At 36.8% G+C, this 21,544-nt stretch overlaps 1 long non-coding RNA gene across 2 annotated transcripts; it reads left to right on the top strand.

The window, feature by feature from the left end:
- Positions 1-209: 209 nt before the first annotated feature.
- LOC140610457 (uncharacterized) lies at positions 210-20,794 on the top strand. 2 transcript variants are annotated; one of them, XR_012012109.1, is made up of 3 exons: positions 210-327; positions 10,756-10,907; positions 18,892-20,794. It is a non-coding gene; the product is annotated as an uncharacterized lncRNA (long non-coding RNA). The 2 variants fall into 2 exon arrangements; XR_012012110.1 differs by lacking the exon at positions 210-327 and adding an exon at positions 7,661-7,777.
- Positions 20,795-21,544: the final 750 nt, after the last annotated feature.

The raw sequence follows: 21,544 nt of genomic DNA, 5'->3' as shown, positions 1-21,544 counted from the left end.
CTGCCTCATCTACACTGTAAAGTGTTGTCTATCATCCAGCATTACTGTACATGAACACTCTCTAAAATAGAGTTATTTTCTACCTACAAACTCCTGTGAACACCTATTAGGTGCCAAGCATCATGCTTGTATCCTTGCATATAGAAAAAAAAATTAAGACAAATCTCTGCTCTAAAAGGGCACTCAGTCTAGTGGGAAAACAGAGAACAAGCAGTTAAAGTCATGACGTGTGTTTTGTTTTTTTTTAGGTTAAGTCATAGAAATTGCTGTTTTTCTACATCAGAACAGGCTCTCAGCAATTTTATATGTTTCATTCTTATGCCTGAGGTATGTACTGGGGTCTATGGAGTAGATTATTACAAATTATGACTAATATTATTGTTATTCTGGCACATATTTATAGAAGCAACAACGGGGAAACACAGAAGTGGGTTTGAGTTATTAAAATGAGAGAGGAGCAAGAATCATTACACCAAATTCTAACTTTGTAATGCAGTTGCAAAATGATTCACATACAGTTTTACTCAGCCAATTTTCGTTGATGCATAGATAGATAGGAGAACATAAAAAAGTGTGGTGGGGAGAGAACGGGAGAGGGAAGAAGAGAGGGGGAGAAGGAGAAGTAGGGACAGAAAGAAGGGGAGGTGGGAGTGGGAGAGGTAGAAAGAGAGGGAGCAGGGGAAAGAGAGGGAAGGAGAGAAAGAGAAAGAGAGAGAGAAAGGGAGGGAGGGGGGAGAGAGGAAGAGAGAAACTGAGGTCACTGCATTGCTGAGCTCATGAGCGCGGGAGTTCCTTGTGATGTTGCTCCCAGTGAAAACTGCATGTCTGTTGATTAATTTACTTTCTATAAAAGAGCTATTTTTGAAAACTGCTTGAGGATTCAAAGGAAATGCAAATGAGTAGTTGGAAAAATTTAAGTGCCTGAGAAAGAAAAAAGGTGGAAGGGCTATTATTCTATTTTATGGGTGTTGATATGAATGCCAGGTGCCTCTTTGTATCCTGATAGCCTACTGCCTTAAGGGCTTTTAAATAGCTTTAAAATGATTTATTTTCACATCAATATAATATTGAGGAAGTTTTATTCATTAAATGTTTATTCATTCAATATTGAAATCCATGGGGACACAATATATATTCCTACCTATAAGCATGTATCACGGAGATTTAGCTGTTTAGGCAGAAAAAAAAATGTTTGTATAAAGAAGACAGTGTTTTATATCTAGAGAAAACTGGGCAGGGAGCCAGAAAATGTGGGCTTCAACCATTAACACTAATAAAAGGACAGTAACCAACAGTTAGCAAACACCCACTATATGATGTCAGGCACTGTGCGGGGAGATTCACCCATTAACTTGTGCTAACCCTCTATAGCAAGTGCAATTGCTATTTTTTCAGATAATAAGTCTCAGGTTATGTCTGTATTTCAAGGCCATGTTGAGCTCTCTGTCGTCTTTATTAAATGTTAGGTAAGTGAATGAGCAAATGAGTAGGTGAGTGAATGCTTAATCTTGGTGGAGAGCTTGCTAAATCTTTAATGCAATTTTAGAAGGAAGGGGATCATCAGGGTTTGAACTGGGGTGATATCAGTGAGGTTATAGAACAGAAATGGTGGAATTGTTTGCTTTTTTATTGCTTTATGATTTGCAAAGCAAGCATATGCACATCATTTCCTTGGATCCTCCTAATAACCTTCTGAGGCTATGATTCTTTTTTTTTTTTTTCTCATGAAGGTGAAATACAGAAATGTTGTAGAACTTCTCCAAGGTCATATAACTAGATTGCAATTACCTAGGTCATAGTAGTACTCTAAGCATGCTCATGAAATGATATGCCTATGTCAAAATAAAGCTTCAAATCATTGTTTTCTTATATCAAGTTCATTTATTTTTGTTCATGAGTGTTGTTTTTTTAATGGGGTCATGAAGATAGCATCAAAGAGTCAAGAAATATGAGAAGCAAGAAAAAAAAGGTTTTATGTGGAATGGCTGGATAGGGAGAGAGTGAAAACAAGTTATGTCCTTTTTTAGATGGTGAACATGAAAATAGAATTATTTTAGGAAAAAGATTAATGAGTCTAATTTGAGGTATGTTGAATTGGAGTTATTGACAGATTACCTAAGTGGAGGTGGATATGCAGTCCAGGAAATTAGGAGAAGGCTCAAGGTTGGAGAAAAAACAAACACAAAAGAAACAAAATAACAACAAAAATATTTGATTTCAATCACCACAGTAACAAAAAGGAATTCTGCAAAAGTTATGTGAGTTCTCCAATGGGGAATGTATAGAAGAAGAAGGAAATTTGATGATTTTATTAGACTTGATACCTGTTACCTCTTACTATCATCTGTTTTTATACTTAAAAACATTATTCTTGGTAAAAGAGATAAATTCAGTTTTACCAAACAGATAAATCTTGGTGAGTTCATGTGTGTGTTTGACATCAGAAAGAACCCTGCATTCAGAGTGGTAAGTGACATCATATGATATCAAAGATTTGTATTATATCAGAATTGGTTTCCCCAAAAAGCTGAAATATTCCTTTACTGAAAGCCTGAGATGTAAGACTGCCCACTGAATTTCCACCCAAACTTTAAAATGTCTCCTGTAGTGATAAAGTATGTCTCAGACATCCACAGATAACAGTGATAATCTGCAATACGTTTTTCAGGGAAAGTCTCAACAAAAGCTCATAGAGCAGTAGACGACTCAGAGGATTTACAATTTTGCCAGCCTCTTGTTCTGCTAAGTCCATCACCCTAATTTGCTCTTGGGTTGATTTATATGGAATTACTCTTTTTCATTACTCACCCTGTCCTTTTAAACAATGTTAAATTCTGGGCAGACAAGTATTGCTATAAGAAATACCTTAGGAGAATGAATAGATGCCTCACAATTAAGTGCTGGATTGTTACTTTCAAGAGCGTATTTTAAACATTTCTCTACTTCTAGAGGTCATTTGCTCTGCTTGTGGGTTGACTCATACAATCCAGTATTTTGGAAACTGCTCAATTTTCTTCTATTAGCATGAAACTGACTTGACCAAGAGAATGGTGGGAAGAGTGGACAGGAGTGTACTGGTCTCTTTATAGAGCATGAAATTGGAGAATAAGTGACCAAAGATGAGCACTCAAAAAGAAGATGAGTGTTATTCTATTAGTGCATTGTTTCTCAAACTCATATCTTGTGGAACTTTAGTTTTAGAAAATACATCCTTCTAAAAATTGTTCTTTTACTTGAGTAAGTCTGAAAATACTGATTATTTCATTTCCTTTGAGCTGTTCAAAGCACATTAGCATATAAACTTCCAGAAAAGTCCTACAGTGACATAATTTATTTTACTTGTATAATTCAGGGATTTCTAAATATATTTGACCATAGGATCCATTCCTGCATCATCGTTTATTAATTCGTGGGCACTTCCAGTGTATGCACCAAACCATAGTTTGATAAACATGATGAGTCTCTAGACAATGGGCCTTTCCAGGGCAAAGTCTATGTATTATCCCTCTTACATACCCAGCTCTTGGTAAAGTGCCATCAACAAATTAAAATAATTAGGAAGTTATGGGTTTTATAAATTTACTAATTGTGTTTTTAATATAATTTAATTGTAAGTGTATATAATTTAGTATTTAATGGATACTGTGTTTAATAAGAGGCTATGAAGTTTCCACAAATTTTACAATCAGCTCCATTAGTGATAGGTATCAGAAAAATTAGCCTGGAAACTGTTATCATAAATATAGTTTGAATTGTATGACAACTGAAATGTGGTTGATGCAGGTGGTTGAAGAACCAAGGATGATGAGCATAAAGAGTAGTAGCTCATGGCTACCATATAAATCATGATCTGGAATTAACTCAGACTGTTCTGCCCTTGTTGTGTGGTTTCCTAGGTGAGTTCACATATTAAAAAATACTTTTGGTGATTGTCACTGCTCCCCAATGGACATTCTTCAGAAATAATAAATTCCTTTTATATAACCATGGTGCCTGATTATCTAATGTGAACATAAAACTCTCTGCTGGAAAACTTAACCTGAATTAATTATTCTGTTTAAGGAGTTATCTGTGGCATAGTGGATATAAGAATTATAAGGCCACAAGTGAAAGATGGTGTGCAGTGAATACTAATATACTTAATGCCATTTATATTTATATTTTCTCTTGAAGTCTTTGTGGTACATGAGTTTTGAAAAATAAAAGAATGGTACTTGGGTGCAATGAAATCCATTGCAGGACATTCATGGTGACATAGGACACAATTAAGAAGATTCTGGAACTTAATATTATCAACTGCATTCACACAATGAATTTCCCCCCCCCAAAAAAAAGATTTCAATGTGATGCTTCATAAATGTGATCTCTCATATTCATATCACTGTTGGTTTATACTGTGTTTTAGTAGGGTTTTCTATATACATCCATCACCTTCCTTTTCTTCTTCTATTTTCTATTAACTTTTTTTTTTCAGATACCCTTTTATTTTAAATAGGTATGACATTAAGGAATATGTACAGGAAGTATCTTATGGGAATTAACATTTACTTAGTACGTTATGTATCTTTGGTGCTTTATTTAGAGTCTCATTTAATTCTAAAAAAACTCTTACAAACACTTTAAAAGGGGATTAATACCTAGTGTGAGTTCAAATAGCTGGTACATGGAAGCACTAAGATTGATGTTAGTTCTAATTCTTTAATGCTATTTGTGTATACAGCAGGTCCTCCTTTGAGCAAAAACTTTCTCCTCCATTGTTAGCAACAACATTGGTTCAAAGAAGCCCAAGTGGACCTGATTCTAAACCCTCTGATCTGGAGGAAATGTTTCAGCCTCCTGGTAATAGTGTCTGGCTCAATGTGAGGCATATGAACCAAACCCAGTAAATCAGAGTCCTCTGCTGGATCACTAGTGGGAAAATGCCTCCATTTTCTCTGGAATTAAGAGCTATAAATTTAAGTTGGGCTTGGAGCTGAGTAAGGCTTTCTCATCATTACTTGCAAAAACAAAAACAAAAACAACATAAAACCAAAACCAAAAGACAAAAAACACCTGTTTGAAAATAAGGCAAAAGCAAATGGAATCAAGAAAAGGAAAGAAAGATGGCAGCTTCATGTTAGTGTTTGAAAACATGAATGCAAGGGCAGCTGGGTGGCTCAGTCGGTTAAAGTCCCAGGGTCCTGGGATTGGGGCCTACATCAGGCTTGCTCCTCCATTGGGAGCCTACTTCTCTCTCTGTTTCTGCCTGCCATTCCTCTCTCTGTCTCTGTCAAATAAATAAAATCTTAAAAAATAAAAGAAAAGAAAACATGAATTTAACTGTACCTGAAACTGGCTTTAACCAAAAACTTCCCACTTTTATAAGCTAACATTCCTCTTTTGCTTAAACCAATTTGAGCTGAGTCCCTTCCCTTGAACTTGAAGTATCTGACAATTGCTAAGCTAATTTCCTGGGCATGCCGCCATCTTTTTTCTATAAACTTCAATGTTTGAGGCAATTAATTTAACTCAGAATGCATTATTAGAGTCCAGCAATACAGAATGATGAATCACAGAGGCACTGTGAGCATTCAGAGGTGATGAATAGCATGACCCCTGCTATTTAGGAGCCTAAAAACTAGTTTCCAGAAAACAGACAAATATGGAGGTAAACATCAATAATATAAGGTAGATTACAGTAAGTTCTGTACTAGTAATTCAAAATGCCATGGGAACCAGATAAGAAAAGATATTCTACTTGGATATTCTATATTTAAAAAAATAATGTTTTCTAAAAGGACTAGGATTTTAGTTGGGCTTTGTAGAATAAGTATGATTCAAATCGACAGAGATTGAAAACTGATATTTCTGACCGATGGGGCAATATAGGCTCCACAGTGCAAACATATTAGGAACAATTTTGGTGGATCAATGGAGTGAAATCTAGGATATAATGTGGATTACTGCAATATCTTGGGAAAAATGCTTTACCATATACTGTGAATAGAGGAGGCTATGAAGCCATACAATTTGAAATTTTTTCAAATGCATTAATTTAGATAAACTAATACACCTCAAGAATGTGGGCCTGAAAGATAAAATTTGGTTGGGGCAGCCCGGGTGGTTCAGCGGTTTAGCCCCGCCTTCAGCCCGGGATGTGATCCTGGAGACCTGGGATGAGTTCCACGCAGATCAGGCTCCCTGCATAGAGCCTGCTTCTCCCTCTGCCTGTGACTCTGCTTCTCTCTCTCTCTCTCTCTCTCTCTCTCTGTGTGTCTCTCACGAATAAATAAATAAATAAATCTTAAAAGAAATTTGGATGAATGTACAATTATAATTTTGTAAAAATTATGATTGGGGCTAATGCTTCTTCTGTACCCTGAGATTTCCTTCATGTTATATAGAACTCCATAAATACAACTCTCTCAGCTTCTCTCTGCCCCTAAACTCCTTCAAAGAAGAGATGGAGTGACTCATATAATTGGTAGTTTGAGAATAAATGACTATACTCCAGTTAGTTCAGAATTCCCCCTTATCTGTAATTTCATGTTCTGCAGTTTCAGTCACCTACAGTCAATTGTAGTGGTAAAGAAGATTGTCTCCATTCTGATGGACAGTTAGAGAGTCGATAATAACTCAAAACAATCACAAGCTTACATCATTCACCTCTCTTCATCTCACATGTAGGCATCTTATCATCTCACATCATCAGAAGAAGGATGAGCACACTATAAGAAGATATTTTGAGAAAAAGAAGATCACATTCATATGACTTTTATCAGAGCATATTGTTATAATTGTTATACTTTATTAATAATAATTATTAATCTCTTACTCTGCTAATTCATATATTAAACTTTATCATAAGTCTATACATATAGGAAAAAATCACAGTATATATACAGTTCAGCATTTTCCATGGTCTCAGGCATCCACTGGGGTATCTGCCATGGATAAGTGGATGCTACTATACCTCCTCCTTTCTTCTTGCCCATGTTCCACCCTTATGTGGTTTTACACTCTACCTAAGGAGGTGGGTCTCATCCAGTATTGCCTTTGCCTAGAAGAATGAGTCGAGCTAATTCTAGGGTCTATTGAGTGTAGGTTGACTTGCTCATAGATATGTCCACCATAAGCCATGTTTTCCATCCAGCTTTTATTTGTAGTAAAAATGATGTTGCTATCTTCCTTTTCTTTGTTGTTGTTGTTGTTGTTGTTTTCATAACCTGGGTAGAGAAAACAGGTTATTATTCATTGGATCACCTGCATTGAATGGGTCAGAAAAGTCACAAAATGAAAAAGGGAGAATCATTTGTGGAGGAAGACACCCAAACAGTGGCTGGCTGTGCTGGTGTGTCAGGTCTTCACACTGTGGACTTCAGTGTATGGATGGATCATGTGTTTTAATCTTCACGGTTTGTAAAGGCATGGATTGGGCTGAACAGGTTGTTATAATTGTGTGATGGTTTTCTAACTGCTAAAGCTTAGCCAAAAGGCTTTAACTGGCCATGGGATATTTTGACCTTGGTGGATGACTGCAGTTTTAGGTGGCTTTGTCCAAAGGAAATGGCTATTTCCTTAGAGCCAGGCCCGGATATGGGGATGTGCAGGTGTCAGTGAAATTCCACAGGCTTCATAATTGGCCCCAGCTGACGCAGCCATCCTTGATAAAAATTGTTGGCCTCTGGCCTCAGAATTAGATGACCCAGAGAGGATTATGGCAGAGTTTATTTTACTGCAGCTATGAAATGCATTTAGCTTCCATGGGCAGGAATAGGGTCTTCAACAGACTTAAGAGGTAAGTAACTTGGGGAGGGGCCCTAATGGGTCTTATAGGGTGAGAGCTTACTATACAGGAAAAGCTTTTCCTAAGCAACATGGGCAATGATTTGACCATAGAGGTAAGAATCTTTCTAAATAAAGGCCTTGCTGTTTTATTTTTTAATTTTATTTTTTTTAAATTCAGTGAATTAACATAGAGTGCATTACTAGTTTCAGAGATAGAGTTCAGTGATTCAGTTGCACATAACACCCAGTGTTCATTACATCATGTGCCCTCCTAAATGCCCATCCCCCAATTACCCCATCCCTTACCTATCCCCCACCCCCAGCAACCCTCAGTTTGTTTCCTACAGTTAAGAGTCTCTTATGGTTTGTCTCTCTCTCTGATTTCATCTTATTTTATTTTTTGCTCCCTTCTACTATGATCCTCTGTCTTGTTTCTTAACATCCACATATAAGTGAGATCATAGGACAATTGTTTTTTGCTGACTTATTTCACTTAGCATAATACCCTCTAGTTCCATTCACATTATTGCAAAGAGCAAGACTTCATTATTTTTGATGGCTGAGTAATATTCCATTGTATGTATTACACCACATCTTCTTTATCCATTCTTTTCCATACATCTGTCAATGGACATCTGGGCTCTTTCCATAGATTGGCTTTGTGGACATTGCTGTCAACATTGGAGTGCAGGTGCCCCTTGGGATCACTATGTCTGTATCCTTTGGATAAATAGCTACTAGTGCAACTGTTGGGTCATAGGGTGGCTCTATATTTAACTTTTTGAGAAATCTCCATACTTTTTTCCAGAGTGTCTATACCAACTTGCATTACCATTACTAGTGTAAAAAGTTCCCCTTGGGGTACCTGGGTGGCTCAATCAGTCAAGTGCCTGACTTCTGCTAAGGTCATGATCTTGGGGTTCTGGGATTAAATTCCACATCTGGCTCCCTGCTTGGTGGGGAGTCTGCTTTTCCCTCTGTCTCTGGTCCACTCATGGTCTCTCTCTCTCTCTCTCTCTCAAATAAAATCTCAAAAAAAAAAAAAAAGAGTCCCCCCCTTTCTCTGCATCCTTACATATATTGTTAGTTTTAGCCATTCTGACTAGTGTGAGATGATATCTCATTGTGGTTTTGATTTATATTTCTCTGATGCCAAATGATGTTAAGCATTTTCTTCATGTGTCTGTTGACCATTTGTATGTCTTCTTTGGAAAAATGTCTATTCATATCTTCTGTCCATTTCTTGATTAGGTTATTTATTTTTTAGCTGTTGAGTTTGAAAAATTCTTTATAGATTTTGGATACTAGCCCTTTATCTGATAAGACATTGCTGCTTTAAACTTCAGGACACCAAGTTCAGATGTACAACAATGAGCCAATCAAGGCATAGCTGAAAGTATTAGGCCCAGGTTAAGTAGGCAGTAGATGACAATTCCATTTAAACTGAAAATGCCTGGGCTCATTATAGTGGCATATGACATAATTACAAAGAGCTTGTGCTCATTTAAGTGTTGAGGCTCCAGAAACATGAGGCTCAAAAGAGAAAGTAGCTTCTACCCTGAGAAATGGTTAATGGGTAGAATCAAAACTAACTGGTGACTGTTTATCTCAGCTAAGTTCAAATGTATTTGTTGTGGACTTTGGACAATATGTATAGACTGACAATACCTCAGTAAGGATAAGAGCAAGAAGACATTATTATTATTATTTTCTCATCTATCTGCCTTTATAGAGAGATACAACTCAATGTCTGCTGTGATTGGAAGTGGTTCAGTCATAGGGGTAAGGATCACTATAAATACAGGTCTTGCTGTTTTAATCTTCAATCATGGTCAATCCCAAATACACATTCTAGGTACATCATTTTCTTTGCATAGCTCTTTTAAGAGTTAGATATTGGCCTCTAAATTCAGTAAATGTGGAACCGGTTCTTTGATATTCATGGGTATACACTTCACTCTTTGGCATGTTAAAAGTAAGGATCCTGAGAGTTTGGGATTGAGTTAATACAATCCCTGGGAATAGGATTCCAGGGACATAGAGCTCAGGTGGTAGTTGCTAAAGGAACCTCAGTCTACTGGACATTGACAAACCCTTTAGCTGAGACTGAATAAAAAGTTGAAGATAATTCATTTTAGGCTTTAGCTTCTTTTAATTTTAACTCATAAGGGCAATATAATTTGATTTTGGACTTTAATACCTTCAGACTTTAACATCTTTGGATGTAAAGTGCAATGGGAAATAAAGTAAATTTGTACAATGACATTGTAGGAGACTTGGATATTGGGCACTGCTACACAGTTTTTTGTAGTATCTCTGACTTGAGATCTGAAGCTTCATCCATAGGATAGGAATAATGATATGTAACTGGGCTGAGGTCAGGGGATAGGATTAAATGATATTTTAAAGGATTATTCAAGGTGAAAGTCTGCAGTTTGCCTTCATTAGTGCACATATCAGCACACATGTATAGATTTTGTGTGTTGTCTGGGATAGCACTGTCCTTTAGAAGTTGAAATAAAATATCTATTAAACTTGATAGAAGTTAATATTAAAGTAAAAGTATTCATGTTATATGTAAAGGAAAAATAAAAAGTTAATTTAGTAGTCTATTTTATTAAAATATAACATTTCAAATGCAATTAAAACTACAATGACATTTTAGATGATTTTTAAAATAAGGCTTTAAAATAAGGAATGTATTTTATACTTACAGCATATCTCAATTTGGACCAGACACACTGGAGTTGTTTACTAGTCACATGTAGCTTGTGGCTTTCGTATTGGACTATACAGATAGACAGTAATGAAGTAGACATCAAGAGAAATTAGGGATATTTGGAGCAACACAGTTAATATTCTAGAGTTAGTCTCATGGTCTAAGACTCTCATAGTCAATCATGATGTGCCCAGATTATAAAATACTCATAACATTTTAGATCTGGGAGGAACTTGAGAGATTTTCTGATTTAAGATTTTCCATTTTAGTTGCAGGAATTGTGTTCAAAAAAGGATGAGTGACCTACCGAGACCACACAGGGAATTGACAGCAGTACCGGAACCAAAGGACATCCCTCCTGTGCTCACATTGAGGTCACATCATGTGAGATGGCACTGGGATGCTCCCTACTGTCCACTTGGTAAGAGTACTATACCTACTCTTGAGTGAACAAAAAAGGGAAGTACCATAGGGTTCCCAGTGTGCCAGGTGCCTTACATATGTTCACATTTCTTAACATTTTGTACATACTTAATGACAAATTGCTATCTTAGAAATGGAAAAGTTGAGATTTTTCTCTTAAAATATGCTACCCACTCTTGTATACATTACAATAAAGATAGCCTAGCTTCATTCCCCTCTAAGTCAGACAGGATAAACACCACGTTTGTATAACTAAGTAGAAATGCCTTTCAAAATGCCTTTTACATTCCCAGGTTTTAAAAATCTTACTCTTGGCAACCTCAGTGCTCCATTACTATCAACCTTTGTATTTCATTTATCCCGTGGATTAGATATGCAAATAAGAATTGTAGATTCTCTCCTCATTCTAAACTATGCTTTTTCACATACTGCATTATGTTCAATGAGCCAGGTTTTAAAACATGGAAATTAAAACTCAGTGAGAGAAAATCATGCACATTGTCTTTAACCTCAAGAATTATAATGATATGTGACATTACATGGATTGTCAACATTGACAGAAAGTCGTAAGATGGATTATGGGGTGAAATGTCTGATGGAATGGAGAGGCTGTAATTGTGCGTAATGAGAATACAATAAATGATGCTCAAGTGGGAATATACAGGAGCTCTGAGTTGTAAGGCAGATGGACTCACTTACCTGGGCAAATCAGAGTGATTAAATTCTCAAATAACCAGGAGCCTCTTTTGAGCAACACCACAGTCTTAGTGTGTGTGACCTTAGGCAAGTCACTTACTCATATGGTGCCCATTTTCCTAGCTTCAAAGTGGTGTTCATAATCTGTATTCAGCTGGATAATGTTTACAGAGATCTTTGAGATACTTGGATGAAACACTCCATTTACATGTAAAGTAGTGTTATTATTCAAATCCCCCCTCTGCTGACTACTGTACAGCAGGTGTACTGCAGGAAAGCAAATGAGGAGGAAGAAAAGGAAAATTGGCCCCTTAAATGATGGAAATCTGATTATCCCAAATTGGCTAATTCTGAAAGGGGGATATTGTGTTGCATTTATTAACCATTTTCAAACAGACTTCACTTTGGATGAGCAAACAAGCAGAGGAAGATATAGTCTTTTCCCATCACAAGAAACAGAATCTGAGATAAGAATAAAGCCACTAAAACTCCGAGCATAATCCCGCTAAAAACTGCTTCCTCTATATGGACCTGGCTTCTAATAGTGTGTAGCACTAGGAAAATTTAAAAGATTCTGAATTTTGCCACATTGATCACAGGTTATTTTTATTTACGTCTAGATGCCTATTTGCAACTAAGTTTTCATCGGCATTATTGTCTTCTATTAATTGAGATTTAATAATTCCTTGCCCAATTTTAAATCCTGCTAATTCATAACGATATATACATCTTAAATGGAAATACCTATGAAATAAATCACAGAGCTTTTTGGTTGTGCTTTAAAAGTACATCGTGATGTGATGAACACTGGGTGTTACACATGACTGATGGATTATTGAAAACTACATCTGAAATGAATGATGTACTATATGTTAGCTAATTGAATTTAAATAAAATAAAAAAAATAGAAGTACATAGGAGTGAAGCGGAAGTGATGCGTAGGGTGAATAAACACTATGTTTGGTATCCTAAGACATGGATTATGCTCAAAGTTTTTCCAGCAAATTTTTCTGGGTGAGGCCCAAAGACTTGGAGGCAACACCATATTCAGTTTCCTTGTCTCTAAAATAAGGGATTTCTACCAGTATCTAAGATCCGTTCCAGGTCTTAAATTCTGCAATTACTTGCTTTTTAACATCTTCATTGTTGCTGCTATGAATTTACATCCTTTTCTTTTATCCATGTATTTTTCATCTCTGTGGTGAGCATATCTATATATTAGCTCCTGGAACCCTTGCAATATCCCTGTGAAACAGATGTTACTCCATCCATTAGCATAGATGTGGATTATAATCAGGAGTGGTGGTTACGTTACTTGGTCAAGGTCACATTAGGTAAGTGGCAGAAGGAAGAATTGTAACTAGCTCTAAGTGACTCCTCAGCATATAATTTTCCCACTATACTAGACTACTTGTTAAAAACAGCATTGCCTCTCATATTTCTCTTCCTGGGCACCTATCTGATATCACTCACCTTGCCACTTACCTTTAACTGTTTTGAAACAATGAAACATGTGCATATGAAATTGAGTAGAATAGAAATTATTTCTTTGAGTAGCTTTTTGAAAAGATCCTGGCCTGCCTGAACAATTACTGATGAAATTAATGTCATCCTGCTAACCCCTAAAAGTGCCTGACATTCTTTCTTAGTGACTAATTATTTTACAGACAGTGCTTTAATTGCAGGATGTGGGAGGTAGTTTCTATAAATGCTTAGCATTACAAGGGGACATGATCTGCAATACTCACATCATTAAACTTGCTACCAGGAATAAGCACGCTTTGGGGACCAATGACATTTGTCAAAAGAAGACCATGTGTTCTGTGGAGGGCAGGAGGCCAGGCCCAGGAAAGACAGCCAGATAATTGTCCTATTCTGAGTGCCTTTAATTATTTACTAGAGGGAAGATATGGGTGATCCAGGCCTTCTCCAGAGAGATGGCTGTTCAGAGAACAGGATACATAAAATCACTGAGTGAACTGGAATTGAGGTCTAAAACAAAATCCCCTTTACAATTTTCAGGTAGTTTGCAACCATCACAAAATAGAAGCTGAGGAAGCCACCTAAAGATGGCCAGAATGGGAGTTATAGGATGATTATTCATCACTTGTCCACTGTCTGTCTCTCCTGCACTAAGATAAGCTTTATGAGGACAAGTGCTTCCTCTTGCTTTTTCCCAGCTGTCACCTGGTGCTTAGAGCACCATCTGGTATATAGTATTTCATTAAATTAATAAATAATGTTCACTGGATGGAAAGCCACAGATCTTGATTCTAGACATCGATCTAAACGTGACTTGGTAGGTGGCTCAGGGTAGTATTTGAGACCCCAATCAACAATCCAATGACACCATGGATATTTGTATAAGTAGTCTATGGATTTCAGCATCTGAACAACAAGATAAATGTTTAAAATGCACATTTTGGCATTCTACCTACCTGGACAGATTCAAGATATTTAGGGATGGGGTATTAGCACTCACCTATGAATTCTAAAGCTGACCAAAATTTCAAACCAAACTGAACTTGGTGACCTGATTCATTCATTCATGAATCAATTTTCTCAGTCAACACATTCACTGATTTAATCCATATTTACTGAGGCCAACTACGTGTCAGGTTCTCCTCTAAACTTTGGGATGTCCTGTCTATACCAAACAAAACTCCTGCTCATGTGGAACTCACATTTCTGCTTTGAACACACACACACACACACACACACGCGCGCGCGCGCATCCATGCATTTGCATGTGCATATATGCACTGAACAAGTTATGTGGGGTACTGAGGGTGCTGATGTGCTTTGAAGGAAAATATGGTGCTTGGGTGCTCTTTGATATATGGTAGTCTCTTTGATAAGATGATATTTGAGCAGAAGGAATTAACTATGAGGATATATAACCAAATGCAACAAGTAGAGAGAATGGAAAATGCAAAAGCACCTGACAAGAGAGGTTTGGTATGTTTGAGGAGCAGCAAGGAAACCCTGGTAGGTGGTGAATACTGGAGAAAGAGGTGAGAGATGGGGCTGGAAAGGTAGGCAGGGGCAGATCTTGTAAGGGCAGAGTGAGGATTTGGATTTTATCTAAGTGAGAAGGTGTGGTAGACATATATTTATAAAGACCCCCAGAACAACCAGATACCCTCCTTTAGCCATAGATGCCCTTATGACCTCTTCCTAGAATGTGAATTTGAGCTCTGAATATGATGGATAGTAGCTACCATGCATAAATAACATTATATGATAGAAGGTTTTAAAGAGGGAGCTTCTTCTCTATGGGCCTGACCCAAGATTTGAAGTGAGAATAATATCCCTGCTGGCCTGGTGGAGGATGGAAGCTGCTGTGATGTCCACAGATGTAAGGAGGTTAATTCGGCCAACAACTTGAATGTGCTTGGAAGAGAACCCCGAGCCTCAGATCAACTACAGCCCTGGCCAAGATCTTCATCATGGCCCCTGGGCCTTCCAACCTGGAGATCCCAGTGATGCTGTTCCCAGACTTATAAGTTTCAGAACTATGAGTTAGTAAGTGGATGTTGTTTTAAACTATGAGTTTATGGTATTTGTCTATGCTCAAAAGAAAATGAAGACAGAAGGTAATCATAGGAGAGAAGTGTTTTGCTTAGGGATGTGGCTGACCATGCCATTGTTTTAGAAGATAATATAGGCTACCTCAAAGGAAATGGACTGCAGACACTCAGGACAGCTGGGGCGGGAGGAGGAGGAGCACCACGGTAGTTCATGGGACAGGTGATGGTGGCTTTGACTAGGGTGCTATTGGAGAAGATATGACAAATAGTTGGATTATTTTAGAAGTTAATAGATGCCTGGAGTTGCTGATTGTTTGATGTGGGGCATTAAAAAAATAAAGAAGAAAAGAAGGATGTAAATGTTTCCCCAGAGATAATGTCTGAGACATTTGGAAGAAAGAAATGAGTGCTGACATTCCATAAAAGGAGGCTATAGAGTGAGAGTGGATGAGGAGGGGGAAATCAAGGGTTCATTTTGAGGCATTCATTAAGATTGAGACGCTCATAGTACATCTAAATAGACATGGCAAACAGGACATTGGATATAAGAATTTAGATCTCAGAAGTTAGACTGAAGCTGGAAATATTAATTTATGAGTTATTGACATATAACTTGCAACTAATGACATGGAAAGAAAATCACCAAGTGTTTGAATTGATACAGGAGAGACAAGAGCTTGTGTCTTTCAGACATTAGGCACTTACTCCATGCATAGATAATATTATATGATACTTGTACTCCCTGCTCCCTTGAGATTCTGGTAATTCTGTTTTAAAGCTCCCAAGCCGACTGAAAAGGCATTCTAGGGAGGAAAAAGATAATCCAGGAAAATGGTAGATCATGCAGTTAAGGAAAAGGGCAAAGATGTTGAAACTAACTACACACACTTTAGATCGATCCAGAGGTAGCTGTAGACTTTAACAAGCAGAAGTCTTGAGAGATCAGTTTCATTGTCATGATGGAGGCAGAAATTGGAAAGCATTAGAGGAATGAATAAAAGGAAATGAAGACTGTATACAACAATGTTGAGAGCTTTCAAGAAGTTTGGATATGAAAAAAAAAAGTAAGGAGAATTTGGTAACTAGAGCAAAATGTGGAAATAAGGTATTTTAATCAAATTTAAAAATAGGTAGGGCATCCATATGGTTCATAAACCAAAAAGTACACAAGCTTTTATAGTGAGAAGTCTCTGTCTATAGCCCCTTCTACTCCTGCCCAGTTCTCATCTGAACGCCGCCTTGATGTCCAGTTTTCTTTTATATCCTCACAAGTTTCCTTACACATATACAAGCAAATCAAAATATAAGTTCTTATCTTATTATTTGTATCTAAATATAAGTTACATTGTTATTTATACAATTGTGTTCCTTTCTTTTTTCACCTCATAATTTATCTTGGGAATCTTTACAATGTTAGATCATGAATAGCTCCCTTATTCTCTTGCACAGTCTCATGCTACTTCATTATATCATTAATTATTTAACCAATCCTTGAAGGACCCTTCAACTTCCTCCCATTTTTTTGTCTATTGCCAACAGGGCTACAATGGATAGTCTTGTTCATACATCATTTTCCACAAGTGTGCAATATATTCTCAAAGTGGATTCCTAGAGCAAGAATGTTGTACTTGCTGTTATAGGCGATCTTGGTGGTGGCTTATTGGTTTGTTCTTTTTGGTCATCTAAAAGATGGAAGCAGGTTGAGTGAGTAAATTACAAAAGGAAAGGCATCAGAAGAAAGTGAGAAGGCAAAGGTACAGAACCAAAAGGAATAGTAAAGAATCAGCTTCCCCTAAAGGAGAAAATAAAATGATGCTACGGGATGACTCCAAAAAAGAAGCAATCCTTCCAATTCCTTGGCAAGTGGTCAATAGAGTTATCATCCAATACTTTGTCTACCTTTGTAGAATTTGAGGTTAGGTCACCTGCTGAAAAGGAGGCATTATTGCTAGGATCAGAAGCTAGAGCAAAGTGAAAAGTCGTTGAAAGAGATACTGTGGAGAAAATGAGGGAAACACAAAAGATTCTCTGGGCCATATTGTGGGACCAGTTGATGTCGGAGAGTGTTGGTGTTGCTGCCTATGTGGAAGATATCATTACAGAAGTCAAGACCTGAAAATGTAAGAGGACAATGTCAGTTGATAAGGAAAAGTTACAGAGAACTGAAAAGTCAGCTCCATGCTAGCTTTTCCGTTAACGACAGTCAGCTTGGAGCTGTGGAAAGCAGACACTTGCTATTCCTCCTGGCCCTGCCGCTTAAAACACAAGTATACTTGGTGAAGTCAATGAATCTCCATAGTTCCAGTTTCTTTATCAGCAAATTGAAGTGTTTTTTGTAAAATAATTCTAGCATATGTAAAAAGCTAAATGAGATGTTGTTGAAAGATATACTTGGTTTTAGGAACTAATACAATAATATATATGAAGGAAATTTAAAGAATGAAACAAACTCTATATGCATTGCTGTCACCCAGCTCAGAGTTAATTCTTGTCTGAAAGTTGTACAACATTTTCGAGGAGCTTATAACAATTTTTTTTTACATCTAGAAATATAGATTATTTTTGATGATACCATAGATTATGATAATGAGAACAGAATTTAAAAATAAATATGTATTTCTATTTTAGGTATTCCTAAATAGATAGGTAGATGTGTTTATCATATTTTAAATATTTTTTTTAAGTTTTCATTGAAATTTCAGTTAACATACAGTGTAATATTAGTTTCAGGTGTACAATTTAATGATTCAACACTTCCATACAACACCCAGTGCTCATCACAACAAATGCACTCCTTAATTCCCTTCACCTATTTCACCCATCCTCTGTTTATCATATTTTTAAGCCAAATTCCAATTTATAGAAATATGCACAATTTTCTAAGTTGTTATTGCCATACTAGAACTTCTTACTCTTTAAACAAGCACCTGTTATCCACTAATCTATTATGTTTCATTTCTTTTCTCACACGCATTGTGAAATAGGACATGGATAGAACTAAAATGGGTATGAATGTGTTTTGAGTGTATATCATGTTCTACTTATATTGATGCTATTAGGGTAACCAACCTATGTCTGGGATTTTCCTGCTTTTAGAACTGAAAGTCCAAAGTCCAGGGAAATGCTCAGTCTCTAGCAAACTGGAGCAACAGTGTTTAGTTTGTCACCCTTAGGCTAGTTATCTTTAGTATAATTTAATTCAGTAAATGAATACTTGATGAGAGTACACCATGTGCTGGTCACTGTGAAAGCTATAAGCATAAATGGGTCGTGGGTGGGATGTAGGAAACTACACAGTGTGAGAGCACAGGCTACTGAGTCATACAGCTCAGGGCTTGTAATTTTAGTTCTACCAGTTACTAAGTATCGGTCCTTAGGCTCAAGGAAATCTTTCTCTTTGAGCCTTATTTTCCCATATGAAATATGGAGATGATAACAGTATTAATAAAGAAAGTTTCTTTATAATTAAATGATACTGTGTATGTTTCTTTGCATACATATATCCAGCACCTGTTTTAAAATTAGCTGATACTCAATACATTCTAGTTTATTCTCTCACCTCTAGCAGGCTGGTGCAATTGAATTAGGGAAATAGCATAAGAATGAGCAGTTGAATTACAATTGAATTGTACCTGGAGTGGAGCAGAAAGTTGAGGAATCTGTAAAAGACTTATTGCAGATTGGACTTTCTATTTTTGGCCAGCTATAATTATAGTTATCAGAATGGTATGAATATGTCTTCTATTTTCCATTAAGACAGGTTTGTGTCCCATGTAGGAGACCATGTCCTACCAAAGGATCCTATGGAAGGAGTGGAAAGAAGAGGAAGAGATGAGAAGCTGGGCAATGAACGGGCTTCAGAGGAATAACTCATTTTAACATCTTACATAAGAAGCTTATAAGTACACCAGAATACTAATATGCCAATTTATAGTGAGAAATGTAATGTATCAAGTGGGTTATGAAATACTGTTTATTGGCCAATGCATTTGTCTTCCATTGACAAATCCATACCAGAAACAAGGTCATAATAATTATTTTTTAAATGAGGATTGAGCTAGAGCAGAACAAATTAATCATATCAAAATAAGATGTGATTGAGATACAGTGGATACAGTGGATTATTTGTGCCCATTTCTACCACATGGACAGATTTACTGCCATAGAAGAAGTATTTATTTTCATAGAATGTGATATTCTATCTCCTGTACAGTGTTGAAAGCAGATAGGAACATTTGTATTAGTGGCTTTTCCTTCAGTAGGATTTCTACTGTTATAGTCAACATCACTCCTCAGACTGGAGGTGGCTGGTGCATGTTAACACAACCTCATCATTTAGAAGTCATACAGCCTTGTAGAAATGCACATTTTAGAAGTCAATGCACTTTAGTAGATATTCTAAATGCAGAAATAATTAATAATAATAATAATAATAGGTGATATAGTATCATATGTTAGGTACAGTGCAATTTCTTTACATTCACCCTTAATTCTTATAAATTCTTTAAATAGTTGGTAAATTAGTTATTATCATGGCCCTCTCATGTTTCCAGGTAAGGAAACATGCTAAGAGAGTCAGCAAACGTCTTGATCTCCCAATCACCCGGAGATGGAGGCTGCTTGTGAATCCAAGCTGGCTTGCTCTGACTCTCCACAATAGACCCGTCCTCTTTTCTCTATGGCTTCTGTCTGTGTTCTTTGTATTGCTATAAAAGATAAAATAAGAGCAGTGAAGCAGAGGCTTTTTTTAAGTTTAAAATCACTAGTCAGTACCAGAATTATTTGTTTCATTAATACAAACTATTTTTGTTTAGTATCACCCAACTCCCAAGACAAGTTGGAAGAGCTGTCTCTTTCCTGGTCTAGTCAATGCAGCTCTACTATTATGTAATCTTAACTCCCAGGAAGTGATCATTTCAGCCTCCTGCAAAGTGGCAACAGATTACATTCATTAGTACATTCTCCTCAAGTCAGCTTCTATCTTCCTGAGAGACTGCAGTCAGGTGGGTGGTAGTTGACCTACCTTCTTTGAAATCATCTCATGATTGGCAGGTCAGGAAGATGCCTGGTGTGCAGCTCACTAGGTTCCCAGAATAGCTGCCTTCAGGAGGGAGGTTTTTTTTTTTTTTTCCTCCTCTTCTTTTTTGGATACTCATGGCTTCCTTCCATTTCAGAATCAGAGCAAAGCACTGCTACTTCATTAGTGTCACAAGCAGCTATCTGTTTAACGCTTTCAGAGTTTCCTTGGGAAATGCACTTAACACAGACCAGTAGCCCTTTTTTAATCTTACAACTCTATTTTATTAAGCAACCTGATTGGATACATAGAATAAAGTCTTTGAATCTTTTCTAACTGTGAGCTATGCAGTAATAAGTTGCAAAATGTTACAGTTGAAAAAATAACTTAGGCTTACTTCCTTTTCCTTACAGATGAAGATAATGAGACCCTGAGACAGAGTGATTTGTCCAAAAATCTCCTCTTAAGAAAGCGGCAGAATCAGATCTAAAAATAAGGAGTATTAAATTTAGGAGTTTGTCTAAAACTACTGAATGGCCACTTATCTATATTTTGGAAGAAAGTTTTTATTCACTAATTTTTACTCAGAAACTTGCATTAGGGGGTCAAAGACCTCAATATCTGATTATGGCTGCTTATAGAAATGCCATTTTTTAGGAATGAAATAAAATATTTCTTATCAATGCATTGAATTCTGAAGTGTTTATTGTTCACAAATTCTGATTTGAAGTTCAACATTCTTTCACTCCACAATGGCTTTAGTGGGAAGGATTGTTTCAAAGCGAATTAAGAACACAATAAAACCTTCAAGAGCATAGTAGAGCTCTGTCCTGGTGGGGAGGTGGACCCCTGTAGGGTTTGAGTTGGAAAGAGTCAAGGAGATAAAATGTTCTACAGTGACCTTATGACTCACTTGATGTTCACTTCCAAAATAACTGGTCAGGTAAGTGACAAGTGTTACTTCTGGAGTTAAATTCTAATTATGAAAAGGCTCATGCCCTTTCAGAATCAAATGGGTACAAATCAAGGCCCAGCGGAAAAAATTCATGGGCTGGTTATCTTGGGCAATTTCTGTCATGGGTCCCTTTTTTTCTCAATTCTTCCTTTGCTTCTGAACCTCTAACAGAGTTGTCCACACCCTATAGTTTCTGTGTTTACCAGTTCCTTTTTACTTCTTCCAGTCAAAATTGGCTTCAACTCGTCTATTTCACTCCCATTGTCAAGAACTATGATAATTCCCATTCTGCTAATCAAAGGTCCTTCATTTCTTCCCACTCAATTTGGGCTCTCAGTGATTCAAAGCATGTGGCAGATGGTCCTTTATGAATTATATCTTTCTCTAGCTTTAAAACTACATGATTTCTCACCTGTATTTACCAATTATTCTTCAGT

Source organism: Canis lupus, chromosome 2, assembly GCF_048164855.1.
Source record: "Canis lupus baileyi chromosome 2, mCanLup2.hap1, whole genome shotgun sequence".
Classification (NCBI taxonomy): Eukaryota; Metazoa; Chordata; class Mammalia; order Carnivora; family Canidae; genus Canis; species Canis lupus.
The sequence above is the reverse complement of the archived record's forward strand: the minus strand, read 5'-3'. Positions and strand labels throughout refer to the sequence as shown.